Source organism: Denticeps clupeoides, chromosome 1 (assembly GCF_900700375.1).
Source record: "Denticeps clupeoides chromosome 1, fDenClu1.1, whole genome shotgun sequence".
Taxonomy (NCBI): domain Eukaryota; kingdom Metazoa; phylum Chordata; class Actinopteri; order Clupeiformes; family Denticipitidae; genus Denticeps; species Denticeps clupeoides.
This window is the reverse complement of record NC_041707.1, coordinates 34,655,881-34,669,406: the sequence shown is the minus strand read 5'-3', so window position 1 is coordinate 34,669,406 and position 13,526 is coordinate 34,655,881. Positions and strand designations below refer to the sequence as shown.

General features: G+C 46.0%; 1 protein-coding gene across 2 annotated transcripts in view; it reads left to right on the top strand.

Annotated features, from left to right (window-relative positions):
* Window positions 1-13,526, top strand: part of arhgap36 (Rho GTPase activating protein 36) — a 32,422-nt gene that overhangs the window by 451 nt on the left and 18,445 nt on the right. The window contains exon 1 of one of the 2 annotated variants that reach the window (XM_028962476.1): window positions 9,832-10,048. The exons of the other annotated variant lie outside the window; for it this stretch is intronic. The gene's annotated coding sequence lies outside the window, so the exon portion shown is untranslated. Of the gene's footprint in view, window positions 1-9,831; window positions 10,049-13,526 lie in introns of those variants that run through there. 2 annotated transcript variants of the gene reach the window in all.

Genomic DNA, 13,526 nt, shown 5'->3' with positions numbered 1-13,526 from the left:
ATTTGTATGTGACACTTTTGCCCCCTACATTTCATGGTTCCTCATTAAAGTCACTTAATAATAAAACGGTGCATAATCCAGAGCCATTTAAAACCAGTAGTGACAGGGACAGTCCCCCCCCTGGAGACACTCAGGGTTAAGTGTCTTGCTCAGGGACACAATTGTATTAAGTGGGGTTTGACTTTGCGTGAGTGTGTTTCTGCCAGGCTTCCTGAACGGATTCTTCTGAATGTTGAACACAGTCTTCTTCTATCGTCAGATTTCCTGTTACAACAGTTTTTATTTTTCATCTTCTTTTCTTTTAATGTGTCATGTTGTGTGAGACCTGTTCTGAATTGAATTGTGAGTGCTGAAACTGGATTAACCTCACAGGCTGATGCAGTTTTTTTTTTGTGTGTCAATGCTCCTGCAAGCACACCGGCGTTTATTGTGATCCTTTAATGATCGTTTCATGCTGCTGTCTGGTGCTAAGGAAGTTCGCGAAGGAATTCATCAACGCTTACCCGCGTATTCAGTTAAGAAGGACCTGGTTCTGCGTCCCCTTTCATGTTCCATGTCACCTTTTCTGAAGTCTTTTCTTTTCTTTCGTAGATTTTGATTTTTTACGCATGGCAGATGCGCTCTACCGTTCACAAGTTTATGGCTATTTCAAACGCAAACCGAATATAAAAAATAATCAAGAGTTTGAACTTGAAAAGAGTTTATGTAGTCCAACCCACATCTGCTGATGCACAAGATTCTGTACTAGTGTGGGTGCTTGTTTAATCAGTGCAACTGTGACAGACTTGGGTCAAAATTCCATCAATTCATCAACACGCTTAGTGAGTGTGGGCCACCAAACCTGTGCTGGAGAGACACTCAACGTGAAAATGTCCAGTTTCTATAGGCGTGGGCTCAGAATGAACAGTCCACGTCTGGTTAATATGCGTAGGTGAGGGCCTTATGCCGAGGGTAATGGTTATACGTAGAGGACCGGTTTCGCCGTGTGTTCACAACGACAGCCGCTTCACTTTCACTGCTGGACTCCCTTCACAGTGATCTCACCAGCATTGCGGCAGCCTGCTCTTCCCTGGAGTTCGTATGAAGGAGTCAGTCGTGTCAGCTCTGTCCATCTGTCCAGGGCAGAGATGTGGTATGGAACCTTCATCTCTTAGAACATCTACACGCGCTTATACTGTACCGGCTTACATAAGGACTGTATGTGCCATATGTGATGGCACAAAAAAAAAATATTTAAAGCAGCTTATGCAGTACAGCCCAGGTCAGCTTCAAACAATTCAATGATTTAATGCAGCATTCATAAGAATAATTTCCTCGGAATATGAAACTGGTGTTGGTACAGTCCATCTGTGTTTTTATTGGCGTGCGATGGTGGCACCGCAATTGAGTTATTCTGCTCAGAACGCTTTACTGCACGTAAATTTGTGTGGCAGGCGCCGATGGAGGCCAGATTTCCTGACCCAAACACACCCTAAAAAGTGGGACTTTGCCAAGGAAATAAATTAAAGGCGGGCGCTGCTCACGAGCCGGAGGAAGAGTTATTACCGGATTGGAGAATCAACGCTGGCGTTTTGTTGAGGCACGGTGAAGTGTGTTAGATGTGCGCAGATTGGGATTGCATTAAGTGCCCCGCCCCAGGATATAGGCCAGAGTTTGCAGGCTGAGTCCTTCGTGTGCCTTACATAATTGGATTCCTGTCTCGTAACTGTGCCTCGGACCCCCGACGTTAAAACAACGGGATTTCGAGGATTACGCAAGGCTTTCGTGACACTGGCGAAAATGGCGCCCGGGGTCCGGACTGATGCATAAAAGTTTTGCGTTGGGTACAGGCCTACGTGACGGCTGCCACGAGTCGAGTTATGTAAGGGCCTTCCAGCCCACGTCAGCCTTCGCCCAGCAGCACAACGGTGGCTTTTGGGGGGACATGCAGGAGGAAGGGGCTTCGCAGCCACTCCCCTAACCCCGGCTCATCCTCGATTATGCCAGCGGAGATTATGCCAGGGCCAGTCGTCTTAACTATGATTTTAATTGGAACTAATACAACTGCTTAGAGCGGGGATTTGTGCGACTTTACGCCCCTCGGCCGTTATTTGCAAGACGGGATGCGAATGCGAGTCTCACGCTGCCTTGTCCCAAGAGCAGAATCAGCTTAGCTTTTTTTCGCAGTGGGGAACGAACCAGAGCAAAAGGACCTGGGTGTGGATGTGTTACAGATATTTTCTTAATTTCTGGCTAATTGTTCCCTGTGCCAGAGTTGGCTTTAAGCTGTCATGACCCGGTCCGGAAGGGGTTACTCCGGTCCGGAATCCGGACCGGGGTTTCACGTTAGTCCTGTGTAATGTTTCCAAATCGTGTGCACCTGTGTCTGATCTTATAAAGCTACCCTGTTCGTGTCTGTTCACCGTCGGGTCATTGTTAAGTGTTACATGTTCACCTGTAACCGGATGTCTCCCCTGTCCTGTTCATCACAAATTAAACCCCTGTTTCGTGACGTTGTGCGAATGCGTCCTTCTTCGTCAAGTCTCATCATCATTTCCAATCACCTGCCTCGCCATGCCAAATGGCCGTGACAGAAAGACCCGACCGCATTTGGACGTAGCCGCCGCCGCCCCGCTGAGATCTAAGGAGCCAGGACTCGTCCTGACGCACCCGGTGAGTTTACCGGACGGTCGAGGACGCCAGCCCTACAGTCCCATGTCTGGTGGTGTTGAAGGTGAGAAGCGGCCATTCAGCGGGGCGAGCTGGAAAGTGACTGCAGCGGCGGGCGCCTGCAGAAGGCGGACAAGGTGCCAGTACCACACTGGCCTGAAGAAGTCTGCGCAGGACTACCGCCGCTCATCCATCGTGAATACCGGATCAGTCATAATCTCATCTCATCTCATCGTCCACTCATGTTCAAATGACTCAGTGTATGGACTTCCTTCCGTCCTTCGTGGTCTGCTTTGGCTGGCACGCCGGGTGGCTAGGCGGGAGGGTACCAGGACCCCGGACCGGGGTTTCACGTTAGTCCTGTGTAATGTTTCACTTGTGTCTGATCTTATAAAGCTGCCCAGTTCGTGTCTGTTCACCGTCGGCCATTGTTACATGTTACCTGTTCAGTTACCAGTTATCGGATGTCTCCCCTGTCCTGTTCATCACAAATTAAACCCCTGTTTCGTGACATTGTGTGAATGCGTCCTTCTTCATCGTCAAGTCTTATCACCATTTCCGATCACCTGCCTCACCATGCCAAACGGGCGTGACATAAGCTGACTCGGAAGTGTCCAGTTTTTCACTTAAAGCCATCTGACATGGTGGCCGTAAAGTTGACATTTTATAGCGTCTCTGGGGTTACATGATACAATTTTATGCATTTGTCCTTTATGTTTTACTGATTTCGTTGTGTATCACAGGTTTCCAGTCCTACTGCTGCTACTTGATCATGTGACATAAGCCTAACCTACTAATCTCGAAATGATTTAATGTAGGCGCTTCATGTCATGGTCCTCTGCTGTCCTTTTTAGTTGTGTAACGGGGAAGAAGTGGATTGGCTGGCCCATCATTTGGTGGTCATACGATCATCCTTGTAATACTTATACTTATAATGCGTAGTATTACATTAGTATAGTACTATAAATATTATAGTTTACTTTCAATTTCAGTCAATTACTGTGAACAATACCCGGTTTCATTATTTAAATTACAGTCAAAATAAATGTTTTATGTGTTTTAATATGCACTTAATGGTCATCCTTTTTGGAACCATCCACATTCCCCCTGTGACATAAAAGCCCCGAGTTATAGTGGGGAGGCAACGTTGGGATTCTCTGAATACCCGTAGCACTTAGTGAATGACGGCCTTTGAGACCATAGAATGTTTTGAGCTCCAGATCACTTTTCTCTGCTGAGTTCACCACACAGTTTTTCGATGGGTTTCAGGTCAGTGGACTCATGGCAGAACCATTAACCGTTTGTCCATTGTCTGTAACCACGTCTCCGCCCTATTTTCTATGCCCATGACATACTTGTTCATGCAATTATGGGGTGTTAATTAATGTTCGTGTACTGAATGGTAACCCAGAAGAAATTTGAGTTGCCTGGCTTGAACCGAAGCTGCCGCAGTGACATTTTGACCCCAATTGAAAAGCATGTACAGTATTTGTAGAAGCGGAATGTGAACGGGCGCTGTGGACAGTCGGACACCATGAAAGATGGAGGGACAAGAGCGATGGGGGAATTACCGCACCCTGGGGCGGGGGCGGGGGGCATCGGCGCGGTTGACAATCCTGATGCCGCCGCTATTTCAGGACTACTTATGCAGCAGGCGTGTAACAGTAATGTAATAGTACCGCGGTTACACCTCCGGGCGATGCTGAACGGCGCCAGCGGCTCGCACACGTGCTCCACCGACCACAACGCCCTGTGCTTTCTTCTGGTTTGCTCATCACGCCTCATCGGTTGTTCCTGGAGCACCATGACAGTTGAGAGCTTGCACAGACAAACTCCAGGATCTGCATGAAGGGCCGGCGTAGCCAGGCGGAACAAGAAGGCAGCGGCGCTGGGTGGGGAATGTCCTGTTTGGAGTATCGCGGTGTCCTCAGAGTGTGTTTTCCAACATGGCATTTCCTGAGCGCCACCCTGGGGACCGCGTGGAAGCAGATAGCAGTGGCAGGAGTTGAGAGTGAGACGAGTTTCACGGGAATGGATGAAATATTAAGGCACACTTCCTGGCATGCGCATGTGTGTGCATGCGTGTGTGTGTTTTAGTCCGATGACTTTCACTGTCATGTTTTTGCTATGGTAAATTCTGGCCGTCGGATACTTGTGTTCAGTGCCGGAAGGGGTGATGTCACGTTAACGGCCAAATCGTCGGATGCGAGGGTCCTGATGAGATGGAGATTGCAGATCACACTTCAAATGATTCATTTGCTAATTAAACACTGTGACTAATCTCCAGTTTCTGAGCTTGTTTGTGTTTGTTTATCCTCCGGAGTATTTCTGCATCTGCTAAGATGGAGATGTATAAAGTCGTTTTTGTAACAAGATTATACATAATGCATATATACTGATATAGATATAGATATGCAGTATATATTTCTATATATACTGCATATATATAGAAAAGTGCTCCGCGCAGGTAACACTTCTGTGGTTGCACCATTAATGCTGGAGCACAATATGCTGCCTTCGAGAAGACATCCTTACCAGGGACGCCCGTGCAGATTCCAAGACTATTACAAAGCCCTGGCAGCGGAGGAAGAGGGTACAGGTACTTGACTGGCCTGCCAGCAGTCCCGACCGGTCTCCAGTAGAGAATATGTGGCGCAAAATAACAATGAATTACATTTACTTAGTTATTCTCCACCACTCTTGGAAGATTTTTATAATGTTGTTCCATTGTCCTTGCAGTATCATAAACCATGTAGGGGCAGTGGTGGCCTAGCCATTAAGGAATCAGAAGGTTGCTGGTTCGAATCCCAATCCGCCAGGGTGCCACCAAGGTGCCACTGGGCAAAGCACCGCCCCCCACACACTGCTCCCGGGGCGCCTGTCATGGCTGCCTGCTGTGAAATGTGCTGTTTGCTGTGAGCAGGAAAACAGAGCATGGAATAAAAGAATATTCACCTGCCATCAGCATCGGTCCCAGGCTTGGCGTGCGCCAGATTGAGTAACGCCTTCAGCAAGTTTTGACACATCGCCGTCTGACTCACGCCGCATGCCAGCCGACAGAAAGGGAGATTCACCACTTATCATCAGTTATATTCATAATGTTATATACATGCAGATTTTGCAGTTAATGTGTTCCACTGATTTTTAGTGACAGGTGTGTGTAATTGAACATAATTGATTAGTGAACGCTGTTGACCTGTAGGGGGCAGCATTTTGCCTCCAAACATGCTCCGTAAAAAGATTCACTAGAGTCCCAGGTCTGGAGCGCTGAGTTCTGGACCACGGGCATGCATGGCACTGGAAAAGTCTCCCAGAGATAGTGTGTCTAGTTTTTTTTTTGGCACCTAGTTAAGTGTTAAACGATGGTGGCGTTATACTGTTTGGATGGGGGTCGGTCTGGGTTTGAGTTACACCATCGCCTTTCTGTCGCGTCTTTCTCATATTACTGTGAGAGTGGGCTCCTTTGACACCCAGGCCTCGGGGTTATTCTCCTCCTGCAGTGGAGTCGCCATTTATAAGCTCCATTAACTGGGAAATGTTATCAGAGCAATTTCAATAGTTTCTTTTTTATTTTTTATTCATTCATTTTTATTCATGGAAACGTGTGTTGGCTGTCATTTCTGTAATTTGGGAGGTTCCTTACATTTACATTTATGGCATTTATCAGACGCCCTTATCCAGAGCGACTTACAATCAGTAGTTGCAGGGACAGTCCCCCCCAGGAGCAACTTAGGGTTAAGTGTCTTGCTCAGGGACACAATGGTAGTAAGTGGGGTTTGAACCTGGGTCTTCTGGTTCATAGGTGAGTGTGTTACCCACTAGGCTACTACCAGCTACTACCAGTTCCTTCATACGTCCATGTACGTTCTCAAGAGATGTTACTATATTCTCTGTTCCATTGGGTAAATAATTTATCTACTGTTAGAATGTTTATTATCATTTAGATTTTTTTGAGGGGGCGGTGCTTCACACCTCAAAGGATGTGAGTTTGAATCCCGGCTCGGACCTTGTGTGTGTGGAGTTTGCACGATCTCCCCATGTTGGTGTGGGTCTCCTTCAAGCTCTCCAGTTTCTTCTCGCCACCCAAAGGCATGCATGCTAGGTGAACTGGCGACTCTGCATTGTCCGTAGGTGTGAGTGTGTGAGCGAATGGTGTGTGTGCACCCCACCCTGGGTGAGACCCCGCCCTTTGCCAGTGTCCTGGCAGCCACAATCCTGACCAGTGAGAAAGTACGTTTCTGAGAGTTTTGCGAAAGCCATGTAATAAACCATAATTCACTGTGGATCTCTGCATTCTGTGACTTTTTTCTTCTTTAAAATTTTAGAACAAGGTATGAAATAGAAATGCATAAAATAAATGTTACTGGTTTACAGCAACATTGAAAAAGGGGCTGGGAGGCTTTTCAAGTCATTTTCAAAAAATGCTGAAAAGGATGCAGTGAGTCTCTGAAGACACTCCTGTCTTCGAGGAGAGACCTTTGGGGATCCTGGTATGATCGGGTGATATGTCTCTGGTGTTAACACAGCACATGTTGGATTTGACCCAGCCCCCCAGGCTCCCCAGAGGGGACAAAACAGGATGAGGGTGACCCGACCGAGGAGGGTCATAGGTTAAAAGAGGAAAAATAAAGTGCCCTTGACCCTGTTGGTGTCCAGGATATGAAGAATGGATGGAAATGTTTCCTACTGGGAGCTGAGTATGCCTGCTTTATTTTAGCAGGGCTACACAGTTTTTACAGCTGCTGACAATTGTTTGCGACAGAAGGGTCTTGTCAGAACGGCAGCATAAATAACATAAATCATTTTCAATGACTGGACCCCACACAACAGCACAGAAGGTTTTAAAAAAGTATGAGTCTGTGCATGAGGACTGTTGAGGTTTGGTGGAATAAAATCGAGGTCAAAGGTCATCGACACTTCAGTTTAAGGTTGCCGCATTTGCTTCGGTAACTTTTTTACATTTACATTTACAGCATTTATCAGACGCCCTTATCCAGAGCGACTTCAGTCTCCCTGGAGCAACTTAGGGTTAAGTGTCTTGCTCAGGGACACAATGGTAGTAAGTGGGATTTGAACCCAGGTCTTCTGGTTCATAGGCGAGTGTGTTACCCACTACGCTACTACCACCCAACTTGTCCCACGTTGTCCCACACAGATGTATGACTTGTCCCACATTTGGGCACCCAATGATTAAGCAACATGCATCTGATTCAGATGCTCTGTCTCCATCAGATACCCTGAACTCTTGAATCATTTCGGAAGAGAGAACAGGTTTAGGTGGCGAAATCTGGTGTTCTGACATTTCGGCATACTAGAACACCGGTAGTGGAAATTCAATCGATTTAGGCAACTTTATCAAAACACACAGCATGACGATCTGGTTTACACGTTTACACAGTGGTATGATTATCTAATCGATGCACTGACAGAATAAAACACACAGCTTTAAACAGTGGCATTTTTTTTTAGTTATTAGAATAGATATAAATTTTCAGAAAACCCATCAGTGGGGAGAGAGGCATAAACAGCCACATTGGACCATGTTGAACCATGGCGGACAGTGGGGGCAGGGGTGAGGCTCGCTTCAGGCGCTGAATGTGTTGGGACCGGCACCGTCTGGGGATCTGAGGGCGCCTCAGTCTGCCCCAGGGTCATTTTTCTGCAAGGCGGGAGAAAGAGAGGAACCTGTTGCTTCGCCGTCGTGGGACATGGGTCCCGTCTTGTGGTCTGGATGCGTCTTGTCTCTAATGGGCCATTGTTGCACCCAGTCAGATCCGTCTCCATTCTCCGGTCACGTTTGTGCCGTGCAGCGTACAGATGAGTGAGGTGCATTCCTGTGCAGACGCGTCAAGGAGCTGGAGACATTCCTGGCACCCACCCCACTCGCCGGTAGGCTCCGGTAAGTTGTTTCGTTTCTTTCTGCCAGAACTGTGGATATTTACAGCACCGCAGCACCGGGGACTTGAAACCCAATCCCATCTGCCCCTCGGGCCCGGGAGAAGGCCGCTAACAAGATCATTAGATGAGCGAGGAGACTGAGAACAAACAAAGGCTCAGGGACACCGCGGCTCGGCAGGGTCTCAGCAGGAGGACAGCAGCAGCCACCTTTTTGTTGCTGGGGGTGAGAGGGTCACTATGACACTGGAACGTCTCGGAATGCCCCAGCATTCGGTTTCGGGACGTTAGTTGAGCTGCTGGAATTTGATCTCTCTCTCTCTCTCGGAGGGTGTCTAAAGTTCTAAAAGTGACAATAACAATATGCGTATATACTTATATATGTATACATATCACAGTTTCATTTATCTGTGGAAAATGTCAAAGTCATTTAACACTCATGTATTTTTAACACAAAATTATGCAAGAACATTTTAGGTCTAGGATAAACCTTCACACCCAACCAGGTGACTGTATAAATAAATACTTTTTTTTCACAGGTAATATTCTAATAAACTGTGATTATGGAGTTCTTACTTTCCTATTAAACATAAGAAGTAAAATATTGCTCACTTCATGTGCAATGAGTGTAACATATTTGAAGGTTTAGCTTTTGTATGTTACCTTAACAATATCTTATTTATATTTTGGATCATTACATTCATATTGTGCTGTTGAAATGCCACAAAGATAATTTTCCAGCAGGGAGACAAAGACGGAATTTTCCAATTTATCTCTCACCCCCCCCGCCCCGCCTCTGTCAGTCCGTCGTCATTGGATAAATTGCTTAACTTAATCCTTGGCCTGGCCCAAGTCTTCTCCTCGGTGAATTTTATTAAATTCATTAGAAAAAATAAAGCGCCGCGTTAAAATTCACCCGCGGTCCCGTAATCTCAGCGCTAAATCCGTAATCCCACGTGTCAGACACCAACCTACTGCGGCAAATTCGAACTTAATTCGCTGGAATCGCAGTGTTGCTCTCGGTTACCAGTGATACAGCAGGCCACAGGGAACGATGGGAGTTCTCACAGGAACCCGGGTAAAGTAGTACCCGTCGGTGGAACAGCGGGGGGGAGGGGGAAGCGCCTTAAGGCACTTCATGTGTTTATGGCCTGTTTGTGTCTGTGTGCGGTGTGCGGGATAACATCCCTCCACCAGAACGGAGGGGAGCGGGGAAGAGCCTGTTAAAGCGAGCCTCCCGGGCCGGCTGATCCCTCCCTCCTTCTCCACCCCCACCCCCCTCCCCCTGTCCTCTCGTCCCGAGGGACCGGCCTGTGTTTATGTGAAGTTCGCTCTTGCCAGTGTGCTCGCCTGCCTCAGAGCGACTTCAACGGGCAGCGGATGGAGGGAGCGGATCGCCCCCTCGCCCCGTCTCCCAGCCTGGCTGTTTGGATGCCCGCGCCTTCGCTTCTGTCCCGCCTCCAGCGAGTGTAAAGACTTCTGTGCCCTTTCCAGCTTCCTCCAGGTACAGTCTCTGTGTGTGTGTGTGTGTGTGTGTGTGTGTGTGTGTGTAGAGCGCTCTTTAGAATGATGACTTTGTGTCTTGCCTTGCTCTGGTTTATTGAGTAACTTTTATTGACGTCCTTTTGACTGCGGTATTCTATCTCTTCCTCCCTTCATTTGCTTCATTTGTAGACGCTCACATTGTCATAAGATCCTCATGACCCCAGGACGCTCCAATATCTATCTGTCACGTTCGGGCACTATCTGAGGACAGATAAGATAAATGTATAATGCCACGTTGCATTGGTTCTCACCCCCGTTCAAGATAAGGGTCCTGCATTTATGGCACCAACACTGTGATTCTTAGCTGAAACGTTTCTTTAGTTTGGCCCTCCCCATCCTGTAAGTCACTTGACAGTGTCACGCTTCAGAAGGAGTAAAGTACGTGGATCTCGGACAGAAAGAACCCATTGTGTCTCTCGTCAGGTTCAGTTGCTTAAAAATGAGCTTGCTTTCTGGGCGGCGTGTGCGGATTGGGGTTGAGGGGTATCTTCAGCCTCTTTTCTTCAGCACCAGTTGCATGTATGAATGTGCCTTCCAGCCAGGTCTGCAGATGACAAAATGGTGTCTCTCCTCTCTTGGGGAGAAGTGGCGATCACAGATATTGTTCTGATCCCATGCTAGTTAGAACACTGAACGGGTCAGATTGTTGGATTCAGCAGATACTGTGTGTGTGTGTGTGTGTGTCTGTGTCTGTGTCTGTGTGTGTGTATCTGTCCTACCCAGCTGTGTGACACTGGAAGACTAGTTGTGGGGACCTTGGTGTACCTGTGTAGGTCCAGGTTTGGGGTGTTTTTTAAATATTCAACCCTAATCAGAGTTATTATATGTATGTGTACATTCAGAATTTCTATAATTTGTATATGTTTATACTTTTTTAGGGTTTGTCTCCTGTTGGTCTATGGCATTATAATTTTATACTGTGGTGGTAGTAGCCTAGTGGGTAACACACCATCCCATGAACCAGAAGACCCAGGTTCAAATCCCATTACCACCATTGTGTCCCTGAGCAAGACACTTAACCCTGAGTGTCTCCGGGTGGGACTGTCCCTGTAACTACTGATTGTAATTCGCTCTGGATAAGGGCGTCTGGTAAATGCTGTAAATGTAAAATGTAAATGAACCACTTCCTTTTCGAAAGATGCGTCAAGCTCTTGCTTGATCTCCTACACGATCACACTGTAATCAGTCACTAAAGGATAATGCATGACTTTTGTACATTTGTCTTGCTAATTTGAAGTTAATCGTCCATGAAAACTATTCTGCAAGAGATACAGAAATGTTGAATGTTGGACTGGCTTAATTATATTGGGTTAGAAATACTGTTATCAATAAAATCCTTGTCTCAGGTAGGTCAAGGGCGAATTTTATAGACCAATGTAGCATAAAACAAAAGGGAGCTCCTTTACTGCGTGCATCTGGTAACTATCAGACCATTTCCACACAAGTATGTATATATATCGTAGCCTCCATCAGAGAATTGGTGCCAACTCTGTGAATGCAAGCAAAGAAACAGGACAAATATAGTCAAACAGGAACAAAGGAAGTTAAGCAAGAGTACATGAGAATTTGCACAATCTGCATATTCAGTAAATGTTGCACATCAAAATGTACCATATCTCATTTTCTAAAGTCTAATTTGCGCTATTGACATAATTTGTCCTGCTTTGGGCTGCATTTTTTTTATTATTATTGTTGCATCATTACACAGTATGCAAATAACAGAAAGTACAATTCTTTCCAGCAATTACCACAAAGCTAAAAAAAAGTGTGGCACGAAAACATAAAGTAATAGATTTTTTACTTGTGACTATAAATGTGTTGGATAGTAATGCTAATCCTTTCTATGCTAACACTTAGTTCTGCAGACACGATTTTAAGATAATCTGAGAAGAAATTATACTCTTAACGTGTTGTATTGCTACAATTAGAATTTTTACATTTTGGTGTGGAAACCATCTTTGGAGTTTGGAACAGGCTAATCTCGCTCACAGCCATATCTCTATAGGGCCCTTTTAGTCTCAGATTTAATTTGAGTTGTTTAGCTCTCTTATGTTCAGAACCTAAAAAAAAAAAAAGAATTCTTCCTTAACTTAACCCTTCATTTTCTTAAGCCACAGTCATCCAGTTTCTGGATTTAGACCTTCATCATTCAATTCCAATACACAGAATTGAACGTTAACATCCGTGTGCCAATACACACGGATGTTAAAAGAGTTTAACGTTAAAAAGTGTAAAGATGACAGCCGGAAACAAAAGATATTTGGGGATGAACAACAGGAACAGAAACAGTTTCAGGCCCTCTCCACATGTGCACTTCCGTTTTGGCCAGTTGTCTACACGTAAAGGGCTCTAAAACAGCTCTTATGGAAAAGTGCCCTTCAGGAGTTTCTCCTTTTTTGTGTGGACAAGGAAGGTCAGACATCACACTGTACGCCTTTTATTGTTACCTGTGCCGGTTTTCTGCAATGGTGGCCACGGACAAAATTTTGTTGCCAGTAACAATGGACTTTTTTACATGGTTGTACATACACACGCAGCGCCTGGCCCTCCATGTCTAATAAAGACCTCCACAAATGGCCTGAGGTGCCATGACGGGAAAGTCTTGCTGGGGGTGTTACCACTGCTTGGAGACAAAGTGGGGGTCTTTATTAACACATGAAAAGTCATGGAGCTGGAATCTCCCATCCTACACCTGTATGGGCTTAAATTTCAAGCCTCTGTACAGAACTGCATAACAGAACGTTATTAGGCACCAAACCTGGAACAGGCCTGTGAATGGATGTGAGCATTTTCGTTTTGGGCAGTACCTATCAACCTGCATATCATGTGCTTACCAGAAGCAGGGTTCTTTACCTGGTCTTCATGTCCTGGTCTGGACACAGCTGCGGGTCTTTCAGGACTGGGCAGATCGAAAGTACAATAAAGTGTGAGAAGATTTGATGTCCTCGCAGTTCAAAGCTACGCTTCAGCATGGGTCTTCTCGTTGCTTATTGCGGCATCACCATGTGACTCCTCTGAAAGCCACAGTGATAGTCCACCAAGCAGAATGAGAGAAATGCACGGAACCGCCTGAAGCAATAAGCTTGGGTCGGATAAAAGTCGAACATTTATTTGTGGACTGCAGGGCAGACGGAGCCCAGAAGGTGAAAGAAGATGTTGTTTTCACATTCTGAGAGGCTGAGCGTAATGTAAAGTATTCTTTTGTGGATTCTGGATATCTGAGAGTTGCTCTTACGGGATTTGTAGTCCATGGGTATTAAATATCAAAGCAAATGCGCTGTAGTGCATAGAATATTTCAGTCCTTCAGATCTCTCTCTCTCACACACGCAACCAATTTTTCTTTGTGTTCTTTTGAACCCTGTTTTGGTGTCGGTTTGTAATTTACGCTCGACAAACCTTTCCTTTGTTTGCATATGTTTTGGATTTTTCACATTGT